Source organism: Antechinus flavipes, chromosome 4 (assembly GCF_016432865.1).
Source record: "Antechinus flavipes isolate AdamAnt ecotype Samford, QLD, Australia chromosome 4, AdamAnt_v2, whole genome shotgun sequence".
In the NCBI taxonomy this organism is placed as follows: Eukaryota; Metazoa; Chordata; class Mammalia; order Dasyuromorphia; family Dasyuridae; genus Antechinus; species Antechinus flavipes.
In genome coordinates, this window is record NC_067401.1 from 248,357,194 (window position 1) to 248,373,043 (window position 15,850).

Consider the following 15,850-nt stretch of genomic DNA (forward strand, 5'->3'; position numbering starts at 1 on the left):
GAAATCTTCTTTCTCCAGTTTTCATCTGCTTTTAATATAGGGACAATAAAGTGCTTATATTTTCAATTCTTTGCATTATCTGTTCTAAATGCTCCCTTTTTACTGAAAGTCAATGAATACTGAACCTAATCCTCTTAAGACTAAGGGGGAGAGTGCTTGAGTCCTGCTATTTTGAATACAAGCAAGCACAGCATTACCATTGATGCATTTAATATAAATTAAGCTGCAAAAATCCATTTTTTCAATTCAATGAGAGAAAATTAAGGGAGAAAAATTGCACAAACACTTTTGTTCCTGCTCTTTATGCTCAGTGCTCCCTATTCTACTACAGTTCCATAAGCAATAGAATTCTAGAAATTGTATTCAGTCCCCAAGGATAGATCAGATTTCTCTAAGCTTGACTGCAATAAATCCAAGAATTTCAAATGTTGTAGCTACTCAAAATGGGGATAGGCTGCTCTTTTATGGGTGATTGGGTGAAGTTTACTTCTGAGTAGCAGATTATTCCTCCTTCCTTCACCATGACTATTAAACAGGATGGTGGGAGATGGAATATCAAATTCTCTTGGTATTAACAGAAGAGACAAGTTAGCCTTCAATCCACAATGACTCAATCCAGACCAGACCATGGCCACTTCTACTCAGACAAAAATTCCTTAAACTATACATGAAGGGATAGCCCATATCCTAAGGGGAAAAAAAAAAAAAGGGAACAAAAATCAAAACTTTCATCCAAAGAAGTCTCCAATTATAATTTGCAAATATCTGGTAGGCTTGGTAATAAAGTCCTTGAAACATTGCAGAAAGAAGCTCTCAGTATTTAGGATGGTTTCACCCTTCATTTTTGAAAAAGGCTAATGACATCACAGATGAAGTTATGACTTTCAAGCTACAAGCTTTCAACAGTTGCACAAATCAGTCTTAAATGAAGAGACTAGCAATAGCCCAGGATGCATTGAATCCCTTGATGTCTTACATGTCTAAACAGATAAGTCTCCACATCACTTGATTCATCCTCCTTCATAGTCATTATGAAGAATTGTTCTCCTCTGCTGGGAGAAATCTTCACATGCTTGGAAAGGATACCCTCCCCCCCAACTCAAAGGGTTTACAGAGTTAGCCCATCTGCAGAGATGGTTTATCAGGAAGTGGGCGTCTGGACATCTTGGACAACTTCTTGGAGTCATAGGTGAGAGTTGGGCAACATGAGGTGGGAGAGTATCTCTGAAAGTGGTTAGCAAGCCCTCTCTCCAGAAGTGTTAATCTTCCCTTAATGTAACATACACCCTATTTAGGATATTTCTGAAGAGGTCAACTATCTTATCAATAAATTGTTGGGAAACTCAGTTTTATTCATTTTCTGATGTTTCTGATTTGTATTTTTAATTTCAGGGAGGATTGGTGAGAAGATACACAGGTACCCCAACACAAAAGTTAGGATAGAAAAGGAGACTCTAAAAGAGGTGATTCAAGGCTGAAATATGCTTGGGAAGTTATGCATAACACTTCTTAGAAGGAAGACATGTTTGAGGCAACCTGTTAAATGGAAGAGAAAAAAAAATCTTACAGGTCATTTAAGATAGCAGTACATGGTCCGAAAGTTTAGAGACCTCTATCAGAAAAAAAGTCTTGACCACTTACTCTCAAAAAAATGTGTTTTATACATTTACTACTATATTTCACAAAGATTATACAAAATGGAAATCAAAGGATTAGAAAGAAATTAAATCTTTGAAATAATTTTACTAATGGTAAAAAAAAAAAATCAGTAAAATAGATACTTTTACTTTTTTTTAATTAAAAAAAAAAAAAAAAAAAAACTAAAAATGCCAAGGTCTCCTATTTCATCCAGAGCCCACCTTGATCTATATCTGGTCACTGGACCTAAATGGCTTTAGAAGGGAAGGTGAGGTCTTACACAGCCTTCCCTCACTTAAATCCAAGTGCATGTCATAACATCACATTTCTGATGTAATGATCCTCTTTGGGAACGAAGGAGGAATAACAATGCTATTGAATGTGCTTTGTTATATTTTAAGATGTCAATTTAAAATTGTGATAAAACTAGACCTTTAAGTTGTTGAAAGTTCAATTGATACTGATATTTAGCCAGAACTTAACATGCATCATTCCCCATGCTTACTGAGTCGTGATAGTTATTTTTAAATCCCATCTACCAATCATGAAAATGTTTTTATTGAAATTTGCTTAGTAAATCATATAGAAATAGTTTTTGTAAGCAAATTGGAAAATAGTGTGTATTTTTATATTTTAAAAATTTCAAAATTCACTGAAACTTTTACCAAATGATGTGGGATATAGTTATTGATGAACATTTTGATGTCTAATACAATTAGAAATACATATTTTGATATGCAATACTGATCTGTCTGAAAAACCAGATAATATTTTAGACTGTTTTGAAAAAATGTTGAGTAATATAGATTTGAGAACTTGATTCTGTCAATAAGATGGAGTTTGGGAACAATCTACTCTTTTAAGAAAGTCAGAGAAAAATCTTAAAAAAAAAAAAAAAAAAAAAGGAAAGAAGGAAGAAAAATATGAGCCAAAGAAATCATTTCAAAGTCAACAACAGCTATGTTATTGAAAATTCCAGAGCTAGAAAGCATAACTGGTGCTCTTCTCTAATTTTTATATAGATGTTTTATGATCAAAAAGAATAAAACTAAAAAAAAATGATAATCTTGGGTATTTTTTAAATGGGCTTGAGTCGAATTTTGAGGATATACCCTATTTGAAATATAAATCAGTCAGTACATTCATCTAAATCAGTAAGCAGACTCAGAATACCCTTTTAAATCAGTGATCAGAAAGGCATCAGGGAAACAACAGCACCGGAAAAAAATTCTGAGAAAGAAACATTGATGGAAGGAAACAAAGTGGGAAGTGGGTACTGGAATGGTGCTCAATAGAGATATGATCATTAAAAGCTTTCCAGTGATAAAAGGCTTCAATTTAGTTATTCTTGATTATTTGGAGAGAACTGACTTCATTGATCAAGTCCAGCAACAGTTATTTTTCTGAAGCAGCTAAGAACTTGATTTTTTTTTTTTGGTATATTGATAACTATATTTGAATGCAATTCATCTCTGTGGTAATCCTATGCATTTTATTCTAAATATTTAAAAAACATCCTTTAAAAGGGTCCATAGACTTCAAACTGACAAAGATGACCACAACACTCACACACAAAAAAAGATGAAGGAATTTTGCTGTAAGACAACATTGAATATCTATAATTGAAGAAAGGTAATGCTTTTCAAAAAGGGTTAATCTGTTATCTCTGGTTCAAGAAATCAGAGGAAAATTCACAAATGTTTTCATATTATGTAGGATGTAACTTGCTACCTGTTCCATTTTCACTTAATGGTGCAATATGCAAATGAGTGAATTGATTGGGCTATCTCGTTTAGAGATTGCCAATTTGTAGAGTTTTATCTTCTCTGACTTGGAGAAAAGCTTTCACGTCAAGATCTAACACTAAATGCCCTTTAAAGGGTGACAGTTACTTGAAAGTGTTAATAAAGTCCATATGCAAGTTCAAGGAGAGAATTACCCAAATAAAGAATGTTAAATAACAGTTTTTGAACTACAAGCAAAATAATTGTTGTAGAACAGATGTTTCTCAGTGTTCAGAAAAACTGACTTTTACAGTCTAGAGTTATGTTTCACTGCCAGCTTCCTATGTGTTTGCCTGATACAACATTGATATAGAATCTATTGGTAGGAAAGTGTTATCTGGGAATATGTATACACACATATATATACACACCTATATTTATAGATAGATATATCTAGCTATAGCTATGCTGTGATATATTTTATTATTTGCTCTGATATTGTTGTGGAACCCAGGCTCTGAGGGCCAGTATTCATTCAAAATTATCTTTTGGGGTCAGTAAGCAACAGTAAAAAGGGAAAAAAAAACTTTTATTCAGTCAGCCCAGCAGATGCCAAAATGGAAGGCATCTTCTCCAAACCTCTGTGGAGAGACAGCCAGTTTCCAGACAGCATTCAGCAGTGCATGTTAAATATCAACCAGTCCCTGAGCAATTCCAAGGAAGAGAAGGAGAAGTACACTTCAAGAAATTAGATCACAAATAATAAAACAGCTTGGGAGGCAAGGTGGGGGGGAGGGGAAGAGAGATTGTAAAGCAAAGAGACAAAGGAAAAAAAAAAGTGGTTTTGACCCAGTTACTCGAGGCTATTAATCTTGTTTTAAGTTGTAAGACACTATCAAATTCTCCCTCCTTAAGCACAATGTCATTTTCTTTGTTTTCGTACAAAATCTATAATATTAGCATCTCTTTGGCTTATTAACTAAATGTTTATAGTTAAGAACCAGAACTGTCATTTATTGTGAGCAGATGGAACCTCAGGGACTATAGTGGTCAACAAGGAAGTACAATTCTCAAAAGGGTTATCCCTGAATCTTGAAAAAGTTTGAATATATCATTATAATAGTAGTCTCTAAGAATTTATTATTCAATAGTTTTTTAGTTATGTGGAAGTGTTTGGGTTTTTTTGGTGTTGCTGCTGTTGAGGGTTTTTTTGGGGGGGCTGGGGGAGAAGAATTTAAACAATTTTTTAAAAAGCAAACAAAAACAAACCTACCTTTTAATGATTCTTACTGATGAATTTTTATTGATGGATAGTGCCAATCTGATAGACTTTGAAAACATGATTTCATGGCCATTCTAAATCTTCTAGGAACCTGCTAGATAAACAAAAATCCTTATTTTTCTTAGGATTCTAAAAATCTTTTTTTAAAAAAGGAATTTAATATCTTATCTAATGGTCATAACATCAGAGGCATAAGGGGGAGAAGAGAATAGTAATAAACAGAGAGATTGAAGAATGGCAAGGTATATTTTTAAATGAGCATTTGTCATGCATCTGCTGTATAGCCAGGCACTATGCTAGAATCTGAGGAGATAAGACAAAAATAAAAACCAATCTCCACTCTTAAAGAGCTTACATTCTGTCACATAAGAAAATGTATATAGTTATATAAAATATATTATATATTTGAGTATGTATGTATACATATTTGTTCCCATTAATATATACATACAAATGTGTAAATATATATGTGTATAACACACATATATAGGGGTAATACATATCAATATTAATAATATATATTAATATGTGTGTATATAATATATAAAATTATATAAAAACCCCCTATCTTTTATGTACATACATATGCCTTTGTACATAGAAGATGGAGATAAAGAGAACCAAGAACTCCTTAGAAACTTGGTGACAAAGAATTTAAGGGCATCAAAAAAAGAAAAAAAATGGTAGGTACAAAGCATTATCTCCGATGTTCAGCAACCTCATTTTTCATTGGTTAATCAATGATATTTGTTACAATTCTGTAGCAGATTCACTAGAATCGGACTAGCTGATGGAAAATAGTCTGCAATCACTTACTGCCATCTTACGTTCTTTTTTGTTATTACACAACAACAAAACAGAAAAAGACTCCAGAAAACCATACGTGATACAAATAGCTTCTCTAAATTAGAGAACTCAAATGTCTAATTTTCTTATATCTTAATCCATTTCTTTTACTAGTAAATTTAGGTTAGAACATTAAGTTCAGTACTTGACTCTTGCAATCATTTCGTCAGTTTGTTACAAAAACAGAAATGTTCTAATTTACATTGAACAGGTGAATACATAAAGATCAAATTCCAGATGATACAACCCACATTCACTATATTAAATACATCTACTTAAAAGATGTTATAACAGTATTTTTAATTCATTTTAATATTTTAAGCAGAATTTGGTTTCATAACCAGCAAATCTTAGTGTCATAGTTTGAGAGCTAGAAGAGTCCTTAGTGAAGAAATTAACACTCTCCTTTTACTTGAACCCTCTTCTCCCTCCATTCTTATCAAAGACTCAGATATCATACAATTCTAGTTTTCTATTAGTGGAAATCTTTGTAGTCAACACAACATTTTACTTTAAAATAACAAAGCTAGTTAGCTAATATTTACATTAATTTTCTTATGTGTGATAATGTCTCTAGTCTAAACACAATGATATTCACTCAGAACTACATATAATCCATCCCCACCATTTGAAGCAGTCAGAAGGACTTTTATATTTTGATGATATAAGCCCACAGACACCCAATTGTAAGAGAGAGATAGAATTGGAATAATTTTTTTTTAAAGTATGGTAGCTTTAAAATCTATTACATGTAAGTCTATACTTTTAAACTAATACATCTTTTCAACTTTAGGTCTTTTGAAAAGTATTTTTAAACTAGCTTTTCTGATCTTATTTATCAATGACAAAATACATTATATCACACCTGAATGTTTGCAAAGTATGTTACATGCTATCATCTCATTTGATTTTTAACAACTTTGGGAGGTAGATGCTATTAATATCCCTAACTTACAGATGAGAAAACTGGAGTTGCAGAAATATGAAAGTATTTCCAAATGTAAAATTCACTATAACTACAGTTCTTTTGCCAACAAGCTAGTGACTTCAGAAGAGTTAATGGGTTCGTAGAAACTCAGTACCAATATCTACAATTTTTACTAAATACCACTTTAATATCATTTACTGGTTGCCAGAAGAATGAGGATACTTAAAATTGTTTTTTTAAGGAGGTGACAATCGCCAGAAGGGCTAAATACTATCTGTATATTTGTGATCACAAAAACAATCTAAATGAAAGAAGGCTAAAGGTTTGCCAAGCATATAATTACAAATAAAACCATTTCCTAGAGGAAGTAAAGGACATAAGTAAATGGATAATATGTGTTGTACAGTTAGAAGAGTTCCAACACATGTTTAATCAAATAGACTTCAAAAATAGATTTGAAAAAGTCCAAGCAAAATGCTCTCCACAATTAAAAGGTCTAAAAAAATAAAAACAAAACAATCCAGAGACCAACTTTGGAAATAAAACATTTGGTTTACCTTTACAAGGGTTAGATTTAAGAAAATCCATATCCTCAACATTATTATATACTGAAGAAGTACCTCTCCCAAAATGGAAAGGTAGAAACCATGAGGAGAAAACAAGCCTTTTACAAGCTTGCTATGAAATCCAGCAAAACCAGATCTGGAGAATAGCAAAGTCTTTAAGATTTTCTAAAAGCAACAATAGGAAAACTACCATATGTTGAATCTACCAATTAAATACCTAAAAATGTATATAAGGAGAGAAGTACATTAGTTAGATTAGACCAAATATAAATGAAAGAAACACATAATGAAAGTCACAATTTTGAAAGCATTAAAGGATCATCTAAAGATAATCAAAGGGAAGGAGCAAGTAGAAATTATGAGTGCTATTATCAAAATAAAAAATTAAGGTGGAGTAGGAATTAGAGAATGTCAACAGCTGTTTATTTTCTCATTTTTATAAAAATATTTTTAAGAATGATGCTTGTAAGTGTCTCTACTGGGTCTGTATCCCAAAACGATCAAAAAAAGGAAAAAGGACCCACATGTGCAAAATTACAGCAAACCTTTTTGTAGTGGCAAGAAAGTGGAAATTGAGTGGATGCCCATCATCTGGAGAATGGCTGAATAAGTCATGGTATTTGAATGTAATGGAATATTATTGTTCTATAAGAAATGATCAGCAGGATGATTTCAGAAAGGTTTGAAGAAACTACATGAACTGATGCTAAATGAAGTGAGTAGAACCAGGAGTACACAGTAACAAGATTATGTAATTATCTCCTATGATGAATTTGGCTCTTTTCATCAAAGAGGTGATTCAGATCAATTCCAATAGACTTGTGATAGAGAGCAATCTGCATCCAGAGAGAACTGTGAGGAGTGAATGTAGATCATATACATAGTATTTTCACCTTTTATTGTTGTTTGTTTGCTTCTTTTTTTCTCTTTTTTCCCCTTTTGATCCAATTTTTCTTGTATAGCATGATAAATGCTGCAATTTAAAAAATATTTTTAAATCCAGTAAATGTCCTTTCACCTCAAAAACTAAAAAATAAAAGCATGGTGCATGTACATAAAGGGCATCCTTGATAACAAATATGAAGAAAGAATAGGTGAGCTTTCATTAACTTTCTACAGAAAGTGAGAATTTGCTACCAATTCTCTAAGAAGAAAAGTCAGAATCCTGGCTAGAAAAAAAAAATATTAAACTCATTTCTACAGCAGCAGTATTCTAATTAACTAGTGTTTATATAGTGCCTTACAATCCACAAGGCTTGGTAGACATTTTCATTTGATCTCAAAACTTTGAAAGATGGATTCTATAGGTAATGTTGTCATCTCTATTTTCCATGTGAAGGAATCAATCATTAAAGATTAGAATCTTACCAATGTTTACATGATTCATAAGTGAGATTTAAACCCAGAGCTTCCCAACTCATCATCCTATGTACTATGTCACACTACTTCTAGAAAATAGAAGTATAGAATATCATAGGAAAAAAATAGCACACCTCTCCCCACTCCCCAACTTTCCTTACAGAATAATCAGGCTTTATTTATCTGGGAGTAGAAGGGAAGTGAAATAGCACAGTGGAATAATATATTGGTCAAGGAGTGAGGAAGATTCTAGTTCAAATCTGGCCTCAGACATTTGCTGTCTGTGAGACCTTGGGTAAGACATTTAACTTTTGTTTGTCTATTTCCTCATCTGTAAAATTGAGATGATAACATCTAAGTCCCATATTTGTTGCGAGGATCAAATGAGATAATAATTGCAGCATTTAGGGTGTAGTAAATGCTATATACACATGCTAGCTATCATCATCATTATTATTTTCCTTTCCTTTTAGTCAAGGAAGGGGGCACCTTTTATTCATTAATTTATTCTACTATTAGTTTTTGCCTCCTCTGGTCATCAACCAGGAGAAGGCAGCATTAAATTGGTCAAAAGCATTTAAAAGCAAGGCATTCATATTATCAGGTTATCTATATGAATAATCTTTCAAAAAAAAAAACAGCTCCTTGACTATATTAGGTTAAATAGTGCTAAAGATCGATCTACAAGATTCCACAGAAAAAGTATTTTTCTTCCAATATCAATAAACCACGCAAAGATAACAGAATGACATTCAAAAAGTCTCACAGATATGCATCATCACAGTTGCCCTGAATTTTTTTTTAATCACTTGTCAGGCTTACATTGATGCAAGGGACAATTAAAAATAATTTGTTGGAACAATAAAAATTCTAACTCTGCCCATTAAGATTTCCTTTGTTTTCTTAAAGCCAAGGAATTTTTCTTTAACCCCTCTTCCTACAATTCTGAAATTTGCCTATTAGACCAGAGTTCTCAAAAGCTTCTGGTCCTTGGACCAGCTGGAACACTCTGAAGGTCTGAAATCAATCTCTCAGAAGAGGAAGAGACCAAGGATAATAACAGTAATTTATTAGTGGAATCCATATAGCCTAAGTAGGAACCAAATATCAAGACAAAGGATGACCTTTGCCTTTTCACAGTCTGGCCCCATGCCTTGAACTCATTTTTTTTTTCCTCTTTAAAATCATTGCTTTACTTCAGGCAAGCAAAAATAACAAGAGCTATATTTTCAAGGGAAATACTCCAACAATGTTTGTTTTTAAGAACACATGATAAAACCAAGATTTACTTACCAAGTGGAGGAAAACACAAACAAAAAGCTTGGGTCCCCCAAAGCAAACATATATACTGTCTCCAATCAATCCTTCTCCCTAGTTTCAAGCATCTCAGATTTTAAATTATTGAAAGCCACAGGGCCTCAATTACCTAGTCCAGTTCTTGAGGCAATCAGCCTCTATTTAAATCTCTCTTCTTTTTTGCATAAAACCCGTTTTCTGCTAAAATAGTCTTTCTAAAACAACTTTCTACTATAAAATAATCTTCTTTCCTAAAATAGCTTCTAGTAATCTTTCTTTTCTTCTCTGCTTTTTATACCTTCCATCCCCCTGCCTTTTAGGGCAAAGTTATACACAGCTGTTTTAATTTATATTCTATCACCCCCATCCAGTCAAACCTTACTTACCTTGTCCTCCTTCCCCAACACACTCCTATTTCCCAGAAATTTGATTTATTTTAATCAAGTATTTTTAATATCTGCCTGAGGTTAAATTTAATTCCATCATATTAAACAATTATGAGTTCACCAATAAGTTTCCTTATATGCAGCCAACTATTTCCACTTCCCCATCCCCCAAGATAGCTATTTCTTTAACCTATAGACACCAAGTTTTTTTTTTGTTTTGTTTTGTTTTTTGTTTTTTGCAAATCAATAGAAATTACAGGTGTGCCTGTTTGAAAAACACTGCCTCTAATGTTTATCACCTGTGTGTTCTGGAACAATTTATTTAACTGGAACTTCAGTTTTCTCAATTGTAAAATGAGTTGTAAGCTCAGATGGTTTCTAGGTTCTCTTCCAGTCCCACATCTATGACTCACATACTCCAAATGCTATATTCTTTCCACCATACTATACAATCCCCTCATGGGCAGGGGAGAGAGAGAACAGAAATTGTGTGAAACCTGAAATGCAAAAGGCAAAGCGCTGAACTGAACACTCATGTTCATACATTCTGGGACCTTACAGGCCACCTCATCTTACTTTTCATTTTATAGATGAGGAATTAAGACCAAGAGAGGTTAAATGATTTACCCAAAATTCCACAAGTAATAAAGAACAGTGATGGGATTTGAATCCAGGTCTAATACTTAAAAGCAATCTTCTCCCCCCCCCCCCCCTGCCCAGTATTCCAAGATTGTTTTTTTCTAGTCTTTAACAATCCAGATTCCAAATGATTCTAATGCATTTGCCATTTTTAAACCAGTACCTGTACCTACTGCTCAACTCTGTCTTCAGAATTTTTTCGGTCACTAGGAGGGAGTATGGCACACTAGAAAATATATGATATTTTGAAGTGAAAGTGGCACAAACCCAAGTCTTATAGTTCAACCCTTTATTTGATAGCTGAGAAATCTCAACTGAAGTGATTAAATAACTTATTCAAGATTATTTAGACAGAAAGCATAAAAAATAGGATTTGAACTTGTGTTCCCTTCAGAACCAATTCTATTTCTGGATTAAAATCCCAATTAATTGACTCTGAGCTTTAGCTTCCTTACTCATTAAATGAAGGAATAAGAACAAGTGATCTCCAAGATTTCCTTTACCTCTCAACCTTGAATCTTGTATTATCTAAATTACTCCATATGTCTATATATTGTTTTAACCTAATTCCCATTATCCCATCATTCAAAAATGTGTTTATTTTAGTCAAATGAATAGAACTTTTATGTATATACAGAAAGAAGATACAGACACAATTAAAGGGAGAATTTACCCCAATTTTCAAAAAATGTAATTTCATAAAGGGAACATCTGGCTTCATCAAAAGTGTTAGTGACAATCACATGAGGAAGAGATAAAGTTATTTTGTCTCATTCTCCAAAGGCTTCAGATTGGCTCCACAAAACATAATTCCTCTGAAGGCAAATATGCCCAATTAAACATCCTACCTCAGAGTTAGAAGGAGCTTCAAGTAGTCACGTAGACTATATAGTATCTAAGCAAGTATCCCTCCTACAATATATCCAACATTCAGCTTTTGGCTTACAACCTCCAAACTACTGATTAATTTCTGTCCTTAACTGGTCTCTACTACATTGGGAACTCAAGCTTTAAGGAAGCAGAAATGGGTTAATTTGAAGAGCATTAGCACTCCTTAATCCCTTGGGGGAAGTCTCCTTACTGAGGGCCTTTGCTAAACAGACTTAGAAATACAAAATGTGGTTATTTAGTCAACATCCATTTATAAAGTATCTTTAATGTGCAAAGCCTAAGTTAGCTGGGTGAGGAGGAGAAAATGATCTCTTTTTAGTGTTAGAAAACTGACTTTGGAGTATGGTTTATGGATTCAAACGTAACCATTTTCGAGTCAAACCCCATAAAACTGCAATCTGCTTCACTTGGAGATCTATTCATTCCTCTAAGTTTCTACATCTGCCATTTTCTCTATCTCCAATACCTAGAATATTCTCCATCCTCTGCTCTACTTACTGATTACCTGGCATCCTTTAAATCCCAAGTAAAATCCCACTATTTACAGGAAATCTTTCCCAATTACTCTTACTTCCAGCATCTTTCCACTGTTATTTCCTACATATTCTGTATATATTTGCTTGAAAAAATTATCCCCTTTTAGATTTAAGTGAAACTGTCTCTTTTTTATATCCCCAATAAGTAGTTTAGTGCCTGGTATGTAGAAGACACTTAATAAATATTTTTATTTATTATTGTCTTTATGGTTATCTCATTTAAAAATGCCTAGCTTCTACAAGCTTCCTGTGACGCCTGACTAGTTGAGTTGTCAATAAGCATCAGACTAGCTATTGTATAACAGCTAATAAAGAGCAGTTAAAATCCTGCTAGTTGACCTAATGCTAATTGGTAGCTTGATCAAAAAGAGACATAAGGAAAAGAAGGAAAGTAATATAACTCATGGTACAATGTAAAGTGAACTATATTTGGACCCCCAAAGGACCTTCATCCAAATCTCTGTTCTGCCATTTATTAGCTATAGGACCCTCTAGTTGAGCATTTATCCTGTCTAACTAAACTAACTAAAACTAACTAAACACTAAATAGTGTTTGGTCATCTGCAAAAACAAGAAAATAGGATTAGAAATCCATTTAAAATCGTTTCTAGTCTTAATCTATGATTTCAAAGTCTTATTAGCACATAGTAAGAAACAGAGTTAGAAATAATCTTAGCTGTCATTCATTGAGTCTAACCCTTTCATTTTTATGTCATCCACAATTTCATATCCCCCTATACTCCAAGGACTCAGGGTTTATAATGACCAAATTTAATCCTTAAACTGAAAAGGATTCCTCTTTAGTTGTCTCCAAAAAAATTCCAAAGAAACCTCCAAAACACAGCTTAGATATGAATCATGTCTAGGATTTTCCTATATGGGCAAAAAAAAAAAGGTCTCTTCCAACAAGAGTATTGTGATTATATGGATATTATATATGGAGCAACTTTTTATTTCCTCCACTACAGAAAATAAATAAGGCTCAAATGCCTCCCCTGTACATGCATGAATATAAGAAACATAAAACACTCAAATATCCTATTGCATTCACTGGACTTAGAAAATAAAAATACTTTATAATGAACAAATACTCCTCACTCAGATTACCCTTCCTGGCATGTCTTTAGTTCTAAAGTTGTAGATCCTCTTCATTATAGTCCTCTTTCTTTTTCAAGAAGAGTATTGTTCAGGTTATATTCTCCTAGATATCTAGTGCTCAACCTTCAAATCACAGAACTACAGAATTCAGATGACATCATCATGAGAAAAAATGAAATAAAATATCAAGATATATTACTGTATTTTTGTTTGGTTTTTGTTTCCATCTTACTATTAAACATTATGTATATATTTTATAAGCTCCACAATCTCCAATTTCACATTTCATATTCTCTCTTTGACTTACCACCCAGATTTTCTCTGATATATTCTCCAACTAAGAATATCAAGGAATGTCCTCAGTGTCTCACTCAAAGTAGCATACATATGGTGTTCATGAGAGCCCTTATTTTATCCAAATAAAATACATGAGACATAAGAGACTCACTGAAGCCTATAAGCAGATGCTTATAAATACATAAAGCATTCACAATCATCCCCCTACAAGAAATCAAACTCAGATTATTGTTGTTGTAGTTCATTTGCTTCAGTCATGTCCAACTCTTTGGGATCCCATTTGGTGTTTCCATGGCAAATATACTGGACTTTTTGTCATTTCCTTCTCCACCTCATTTTATAGATGAGGAAACTGAAGCAAATTTTTTTTAAGTGACTTGTCCTGGGTAACATAGCTAATAAATATCTGAAGCCAAATTTCAACTCAGGAACTTGAGTTTTCAGGAATGATTCTACTCATCCTCTGTTCCATCTAGCAAATTATCAGTAGAATAATAATTCCACATTCCAGTAAATCTTTACATCTTACAAATTGTTCCATACAGTACATTGTCTAGTAGATTCATAGAATCCACTATACTTTAGACTTCTAGTGGAAGGTAAACACATTCTGGAGAGCCTAGTCAAGCAACCTCTTTCCTATAGTACTTAAAATGTCTGAAAATTTCACTGTAGTAGTTGGGAGGAGGAAAGGGAAGTGGCAAAGATTTATTTTCTTTATGCTTTAACTCCCTTATAGTTCCCTGGCAACAAAAGTTAAAATAGCAATTTTCTTCTTTCTTCAAGAATATCATCCTTCAAAACTTTGAAACCTGAGTTTATTCTCAAGGCTGGTATTATCCAAGAAATCTCCCTTGTTGAAACAGGGAAAACTCTTTGTAGCATTTACTTGATAAAGATCTTACATATACAAGATATGTAAAAAACTGATTCAAATCTATAAGAACAAAAAGTCTTCTCCGAAAGATAAATGATCTAAGAATATGAACCAACAGTTTTCAAAGAAAGAAATCCAAACTATCAACAATAGTATGAAAAAATGCTCCAAATCACAAATAATAGAAAAAATGCATTTTTTGCATAAATAAAATAAATTTTATTTATAAATTCTAACATATCTATCAGATTTACAAAAATGACACTTTAATTCATTATTAGTGGATGTGTGTAAAATTAGTGTAATCATTCTGGAAAACTATTTAGAACTGTGTAAAAAAGTTACTAAGCTGTTCATACCCAGTGATATCTCCTATCTCCCTATCTCCCAAAGAGATCAAAGACAGAGGGAGAGGAAAAGGATTCATCCACACAAAAATATCCAGCAATGACTTAGAAAATGAGGAGGTACCCATTTATTGAGGAATGGTTAAACAAAATGATATGTTAAAGTAATGAAATATCATTGCACTATATAGAATTAATACAATGGGTGGTATCTGAGAAAACTAAGAAGAACATGTATAAAATCACATAGAGCAAAGTGACCAGAATCAGGAGAATATTTTCAATGAATAAGGCAGATGAATTATACATATTTGAAAATGAAGATATCATAAGAATAAATACATTTTTATTTTTTTATTTTTGTTTTTTAATTTTAAATAATTGTTTAAATGTACATTTTACATGAGTATTAATGCTTTCCCCAGTTTTTCCTCTTAAGAGATTAAAAAATAGAAGGGAGGGAGAGGAGGAAAATGACAAAAATTAGTTTCTTACTACCTTTATATTCTCTTCCTCCCTTCCCCCAAACACTGTGGGATTGCTACAGAGGAACTAAGAATGAGGAATGAGGAAAGAACAATCCTGCTGGGATTCACCTGACTGGGGAGACGTTTAGAAGAAGACATAAGTAGAATGGCATCAAACTGCACAGGACAATGTGAATTTTCTGAAAAGCAATGACAGAGTCAAGAAGGAGATTAGCAAGGAGCCAGCCTGTTTTGTTCCCTGCAGGTGCTTTCCTAAAATAAGATTTTAATAGCTAAATCATACCCTTTCCACTTGAGCCAGGTACAGACACAAGTAATAAATATATGCAGGGGCCAGAAATCAGCAGGAGGAATAGCTAGAACAGAATAGAGCAGTCAACAATTTTACTGTGAACAGAGACCAGAACCAGAAGAGTTTCTCTATCTACTCTAGCTGTGGGAGCCCACAAATTACCTTTTCTTCCCAGCAGTATCTGAAGTGTGAGGAAGTGTTGGGGGCAGTTTGAATCTGAGCATCATGACAGGGTCTCTCTAACAGCCTACTAAAAACCTTCCTCCAAAAGGAAAGTGGTTGTCTGGACTAATAATAAGAGCTGGCATTTATATAGTGCTTTAAGGTTTGTGAAGTACTTTACAAATTTTCTCATTTAAA

At 33.1% G+C, this 15,850-nt stretch overlaps 1 long non-coding RNA gene across 2 annotated transcripts; it reads right to left on the reverse strand.

Annotated features, from left to right (window-relative positions):
• Nucleotides 1–1,331: 1,331 nt before the first annotated feature.
• LOC127561931 (uncharacterized) lies at nt 1,332–10,214 on the reverse strand. 2 transcript variants are annotated; one of them, XR_007953572.1, is made up of 4 exons: nt 9,637–10,214; nt 7,878–7,957; nt 4,636–4,738; nt 1,332–1,536 (listed from the first exon to the last, which is right to left on the reverse strand). It is a non-coding gene; the product is annotated as an uncharacterized LOC127561931 (long non-coding RNA). The 2 variants fall into 2 exon arrangements; XR_007953571.1 differs by having other exon boundaries at nt 4,636–4,735; nt 9,637–10,213.
• Nucleotides 10,215–15,850: the final 5,636 nt, after the last annotated feature.